This window comes from Habropoda laboriosa, unplaced genomic scaffold (genome assembly GCF_001263275.1).
Source record: "Habropoda laboriosa isolate 0110345459 unplaced genomic scaffold, ASM126327v1 scaffold5, whole genome shotgun sequence".
Lineage (NCBI taxonomy): Eukaryota > Metazoa > Arthropoda > Insecta > Hymenoptera > Apidae > Habropoda > Habropoda laboriosa.
Window position 1 is genome coordinate 2378795 of NW_017100161.1, and position 7095 is coordinate 2385889.

The following is a 7095-nucleotide window of genomic DNA, read 5'->3' on the forward strand; positions in this document are numbered from 1 at the left end:
CTAATTAAAACTTGTTACCGATAATCTTTCGAACGCTTGTGTTCCCTCGGATATTATATCATCGAGAGAGATTATATTTATGTAAGCTTCGATCGATTATCACGATTACCATCTTCACGTGCTATTGTTACACGCAACGAAGAGAAAAACAATTCGTTGCAAAGTGGAAAGTAGAGATGAACTTTTGGTTGTCGTCGTTTCCTCGAGTTGTTTTTTTTTTTTTAGAAAGAGAGAGAATAGTCTCTCCTGGATAAACAGAGAACGATGAAACTTTCCGTCTTCGTTTTCTCTCCCACTCTCTAAATTTGCTTTTGTAAGAAAAATCGAGCCTTGACTCTCGCAAAATTCCATCCACTTCGATTCGTCAACTGCGGGACTGTCCTGTTGCGGCGTCGAAGCGTTTTCGCTGTTCGTACGACGGTGCGGTTCTCCACTTCCGGTTCCGCTCTCGTGGCTCGGCGCGGATCGATCGGGGAAAAAGAGAAAATAGTCTTTCGTTTCGAGATCAAAGTAAACTTACACGTTCCTCTCTGTGCTCCGATTCTTTCGAATTAGGCTATCTTTCTTGATCTTATCGCGCGTAGAAAATCGACACCGTTCGAAATATTATCCTATTCGACCGTGGTCTTCCGAATTTCCCCGCGCGAGTAAGAGCGAATTCAGCGTTGAATTTCAAGAGACTTTGTCGCCAAAGTTTCCATTTGTCGCTCGGTGCATTCGGAAAGGCGGAGTAGAAGAATCGTAGAAACGTTATTTTCACGGTTTCCGTTCTCGTTCGTCGTGCTGTCCGTTTTCAGCGAATTAGGAAAATTCGACGTGTAGAGAGAAAGTTTTGAGATCGTAGAGAAATAATGGGGCGTTTAGGCGAGACTCGAATACAATTTCCGTTTCACCGCCCCGTAATGTACATATATAAATACGAAGCCCACGATTGCACACGGTGGTTGAAGAGTGGTGAAAAAGGGAGAAAAATGAGATAAATCTCTAGGCCCAACTTCTTGCGTGCGAAGAGTGTACGCGTGTGTGCATGTTGACGATTAAATAGGGATTATTCATAGGCGTAGATGACCTCACTAGCCTACTTAGCGTTTAGAAAACGATGCTAGCGATTAACGAGCCCATTTTCTCACGTAGAGACAAACGCGCAGAGGTGTTCGATCAACGGCTGGAAACATCTTCCCTGTGTCTGACTGTAAAGAAAGAAGGAAGAGGAGGAATCGATAACGTAGAATCGCTAGATTTCCTTTGCTCCACTCGCGTGACTCGAATTTTTCCGAGCGAAGAAGAAGAAACGAGGCGAGTCTGATGGAAAATTCGTATACGTGGAACGATTCGCCTCGAACGGCCCTAATTGCTATATTATCAATCTCGTAGATCCGTCATGTTGTCGATGTCGACGTGATTTCGCCGAGTTAGATCGCGAAGAAACTCGAGGAACGCGCGAATTTTCCACGTCTTTTTTTTTTCAAAAGGGGGTATTTTATCACCGCGAGGATACGCTCGTACGTTCCCGTTGCTTTCCCCTTTTTCGCGCCCCTCGTCGAATTTTACGAACGAAAGGATCTTTTTAAGTTGGACGAAATCGATTAGAAAGTTGAAGCGAAGAGGAAGAGATTCGTCGGAAGCTTTCCAAGCCTGTTCCTCCGAGGTTTCGTGATCGATAAAAATCACATTGATCATCGTCTGTTGTTACTGTATCACTCTCAGCAATAAAATCTCGTCACTTGTTGTCCAATTTAAATGTAAACGATTAAATATAGGGGGTGAAAAATGAAGGAATACAAGTACTTGGACGTTGTTAGAACATTTCCTGGACAATTTTGCGAAGAAAAGGAAACTCGTCGCGGTTTTAGATTGCGAAAAGGCAAGAAAATGAAAACGACGATGATGACGAAGAAGAAGAAGAAAATGGTATATTGGGAGGCGATAAAGTATCTATTTTTACACTTGACCGAAAAATGCTGGAGAAAATTTTTGGAAGAAAAAAAGGACGAAGAAGAAGGAGGTGAAGGAAGAGAAGAGTTTCCTCTCGATTCGAAGTAACATTTAGTCGTCTGATAGGAATTATAAATACACCCCTGTCCTCACCATCGCGATTCGATCTTTCGCGAACAAAAGGTACATATATTTCTACGTAGACGTAAAAAGGGAAGAGAAAGAGAGAGAGAAAAATGGCGACGTGCGAACGCTGGGCGGAGCGACAAAATAGAAGAATCTCGACGTCTGTAAATATATGGCAGATCTGCTAATTTAAGCAAAGAGTTAATCTCGTCTAAAAGAGAATAAAAAGAAACTCTGTAGATGGAGAAACGACATCGGAGATTATCTTTGGATCGTTCGAATTCCAAGTGACTTTTCGCCTCTATCGTCCTAGCCGATTCGTTTGGCGGCGATTCGAGTCTGCCACTGGCATTCGTCGAAACCTGGGGTCGGAAGAGACCTTCATCGAGATGCGATAATTAAGTCTAAACGGAGGGAGTGACGAGAAGAAAACGGCGAAGAAAACGAGAAAAAAGAAACAGAAGAAGAGGGAAATGGAGTAATTTTTGCGAGCGGATGAAGAAGAAGAAAAGAAAGATAGGAGTTTTCCCGTATCGCTCGAAAGCTATATAAGATTGTACATATACGTTAACGGTCGTATTACCATTAATTATAGGTGTGACGAGTTTTGCTCGAGAGAAGAACGCGTGTTGCAAAAGAAGTCGAGGTTACACGGAGATCGCACGAGAAGAAGGTAAACTGTTCTCGGGGGAGGGGAAACGATCGTCGAGTTTAGTGGGTTTCTCTTTCTTCTCAAAGAAGAAGAAAAGAAGAAAAATGGGAAAAATGACGATGGATCGAGCGAGATGAAAATGTTAGTGAATGAAGTGAACTCGTTCTTTCTGTTCCATGTTTTCCATCTCTTTCGGATTGCCGATTTTGAAGGGAACCTGTACGATGATTCGACTCGAAACTTTTTCCTTTCAGTTTCTTGTAAATTCAACTTGAGAGAGAAAGAAGAGAGAGAGGGAGAAGGAGAGAATGGGAAAAATAGAGAGAGAGAGGAAGAGTATGCGTGAGAGAAAGAGGGATGAGAGAGTTTCGTTTTTCTTTTTTTCTCTTCTTTTCGTTTGATTTCTCAGTGACGTTTTAGAGTAGCCGGTTATGCGATTTCTGTGTTCAATAGAGAGAGATATTGTCTTCGACAGGTTCTGGGCGAACGCAATTTATCAGAGGCGCGTAGACATTGGAAGAGGAGAAAGAAAGGTGTACATTCGGAATGAAGTCGTTTCGAGTAGAAGAGAGAGAGTTGTGTGCTTGTGAAGAAGCGCGGAGAGAATTATTGTTAATTTCTACAGCCGCGCGAAATTGCGTTTCGATAATCGATCATCCATCCCGTGTCGAATCTGTCGCGAGTGAAATTTTCCTCTTCGCTGTTGATCAGATTCCAAACTGATAATTATATAGTGTTCATATTCTATTTGTAAAACTTCCTTCTGACTTGCACTCGCGCCCGGAGCACCGACGAGAACAATCGCGATTGTTGTACACTGTGAACGACGAGAACGTGTGATTACTTTCCCTTCCTTTTTCTTCTTCTTTGTTTCACATTTTTTCCGCGAGTTTTCGAACGATACACGGTATCGCGAGATTCGATAGCGATATCGAACGAAGAGAGAGAGAGAGAGTGTGTGTGTGCGTGTGCGTGCGTGAACGAGGTTTCGTCGTTGATGAAAAACGCGACCTCGTAGGGAGAAATCACTGTTTTTTCTGTCCTTTTTTAGCAGAATAAGTATACCGAAATAAAAATTCTCCGAGGCAAGTCATTTGGTTCCGCTGTACTTGATTAACGTAGATATCAATATATTATAATGTCTACTAAAATAAATTTCGATTTCTAATTGCGTCCTTCGTCTGTTATCTTTCTATTGTATCGATCCACAATGAAAAATACAATTTCTGATTTCACAAGTTAATCTTCATTTTATCCTATGCGACGAACTCTCTCCGCTTCACCTCGGTACCTGGAATTTCCGAATTTTAGGTACGTGGATTTCTCGGGGAGTTGAGAAGCTTGCAATGTTGAAGGCTGAGAGGTATACGATTCGGGAACTCAGGTACGTAGTTGGAATTTGGTCGAACGCCTAACATCTGTGGAATTCAGGTACACCGAGGTCTAGAATCTCTAGGTACCTGGGATTCAAGAACTCGGGCATTTGGAATTCAAGGATCTGCAGAGAATCTGTGCGTAGAATTCAGGCACTTGGAATTTGGGATTCCGCGTGTCCACGATGTATGGAATTTAGGTACTCGGAATTCAAGCTTAGAATTTCAGACCTCGGGTGCTTGTAATTTAAGAAACCAGGCGACCAGAATCCAGGAATTCAGCTATCTGAAATATAAAAAATCAAAGTCTAGAATTTGTTCAATTCAGGTACTAGAATTCTACGTCTCAGGTACTCGATTCTTGAGTAACTCGAATATCTAGGATTTAGAAACTCGGCAGCTGAAAATTTGCAAACTTAGTCCTTTGAATTGAAAAAATTAGGTACCTGTACTACAAACATCGAGGAACAGAGGAATTTCGAATGGTGTTATCGATTTTAATGGACCTAGAAATGTTATCAAGAAAATCAAATTTGCAAGATCAGACTCGGTACTAAAAGTACGATATACAGAAGCAGTCGTGGCCGAGTGGTTAAGGCGTCTGACTAGAAATCAGATTCCCTCTGGGAGCGTAGGTTCGAGTCCTACCGACTGCGAAGTGGTTCGATTTTTTTTTTTTCTCTCTAAAATCACACTTTTCTTTATCTCGTCACTTCCGCCAATTTCTAAAATTACAAAATGGTTCGCTATTTTTTGCAACAGGCTTGACATTTTTCCAAAACGATAAAACATGGACAGCTGTGTCACGCGTAGTTTCCTTCTCACGCGTTTCAAAATGAATGTTTAAAGCGCAAACATGTTACGAAACAATCGTAAATTATCATGTGCACTTGTAGAATAACTTCTGACACAATAATACTTTGAAATTGCCGCAACAATTATTCCTCTACCCTATAAAAGTGCAAACACCGTCAGTTCTGAAAAAAAGAAACCAACCTAGTCTCTGATCCTTCGCAAAGAAACTCCTTCGGAAAATGTTACTAAATCTTCCTCTGATCTACTGTTTCGCAACGTCTCTGGCCGTCTGTTCGATTTTCCGCGACGAACACAGCTCGCTGTCGAGATCCACCGAGTCGAGGCTGAAGAAGATCATCCGAGAGATCACCGAGACCTGGGCCAGCCACGACATAACCCTGATCTCCCACGGTAATCACACCTCAGACGACAAAGTGAAACGAATCACCGACCAAATCTCCTCGGCTGTTCTACCCTTTCATCCCACGCGTTACTTCCAAACCTCGAATCTGTCTGCATTCACGACGGACAGCCATTTGTCCGGCACCTCGAGAACCTTGGCGATCTTCGTATGCAAATTGGATCTGTTACGACGAACGGAACACCTGAAGCAGGTGCTCAAAATTCTCGTGAAAATATCGTACGTGAAACATTCGCCGAGAGTCCTCCTCGTCGTGATATCGGACAGAAGGATCGTCGACATGAAGAGTCAACTATCGTACCTATGGACAAATTTTTATCCTTACGTGATAGCTTTGGAGATCCCAGAATCGTTCGACGAGTACGACGAAAGATCTCCCGTACACGTTCATCGTTACAGGCAACATCCTCCGACTTATTCGCGAAGGATCTACAACGGAAACGTTTCCGACTGGTACATCGATCAGTTTCGAAATATCAGCGGTGTTGAATTGAAGCTGTGCCCCCACAATTTCAGCCGCAAAGACAGCGAACTGTCCAAGTTAGAGTTGCAAGTGATGAAGAGGCAACTGAACGTGTCTGTGAACGGTGAGGTGTCGGATAAGTGCGGCGGAATGACGTACGATCTCTTCTGTTTGCTTCACAACACTTTGTACAGCTTAAGGGATCATTCTGCCCCGATTTACATCAACAGAATGTGTTTGTACGTTCCAGAGATCGCGAGAAGGGTGCACGGAGTGGAATCCTGGGGTCTGATAATCGCCTCTATGCTAGGGATACTCATAGTGATCATGGTCCTCGTTTTCTCGACGTTCACCAACATCGAAACGTTCAAACATCCGTTCAACATCGTAGCAGTGGTTCTAGGTACCTCGTTGAATTCCATCAAACTGCCTAGATTCGTCGAGAAAACTATGTACCTTTGTTTGGTGCACGTTGCGACCAGGTACACGTCGATATTGTACACGGAATTGTTCAACGATGTCGTGATGGGTACGAAGGAGGTGAACATCAACGATTTCAACGATTTGTACGGTTTGAATCTGACGATAGAGACGTCTACGGCGATGTACAATTTTCTCGTCGATTCGAACAACGTTCCTACGAATTTGATGCCTATGCTCCACGTGGTGAACCCTACGGACAACGCGACGAAGACTGGGAATAGAAAAGTCGGTCATTTCTCGTTGGAAATAGTGGAGATGAAGAGGGACAAGAATAATCTGAAGAGGACCAAGCTTTGTGTAGGCAGCGTTACGATTGTTCATCTGATAAGTCTTAAATGGCAGTACAAAGAACACGTGAACGATCTGTTGTGGAGGATCAACGATTACGGTTACAGGGATTACGAGTACGCTAGGTTGGTCGGGAAGAGTTACGTCGAGGAGGAGATCAAGGAGGAACCCGGTGCTCAACCCAGAGTGGTCCTGGCGCTTTTGTACGGATACGTGGTTGTTGCGGTGGTTTTTGCGGGGGAATTGGTGTACGGATTGATTTTGAGGAACAGGGGAGTCAGATACAGGTCTAACGATGCGTGGTGTCAGCGTTGGAGGTTTAATTCTGGTTATTCGTCGCGTTCTGACAATTTTTAGGTTGCGGATCTATCGCGTGTGGGAGTAATTAGGGGTGCAACGAGCGTTGGCGAATTAATCGACGGTTCAGGCTACTTGTGACGTTTGTGAGAATTTTTAGATTGTAGATTTTGTTTGTAGGAGCAAGGAGAGATGGAAGGAGCATTGATGATTAGGTTTCTGAGAATTTTTACGTAGATGTGCTTGCACCAGAGTTAAGGAA

At 43.3% G+C, this 7095-nt stretch overlaps 1 non-coding gene across 1 annotated transcript; it reads left to right on the forward strand.

The window, feature by feature from the left end:
• Window positions 1-4660: 4660 nt before the first annotated feature.
• On the forward strand, window positions 4661-4742 carry Trnas-aga. The gene has a single exon. It is a non-coding gene; the product is annotated as a tRNA-Ser (tRNA).
• Window positions 4743-7095: the final 2353 nt, after the last annotated feature.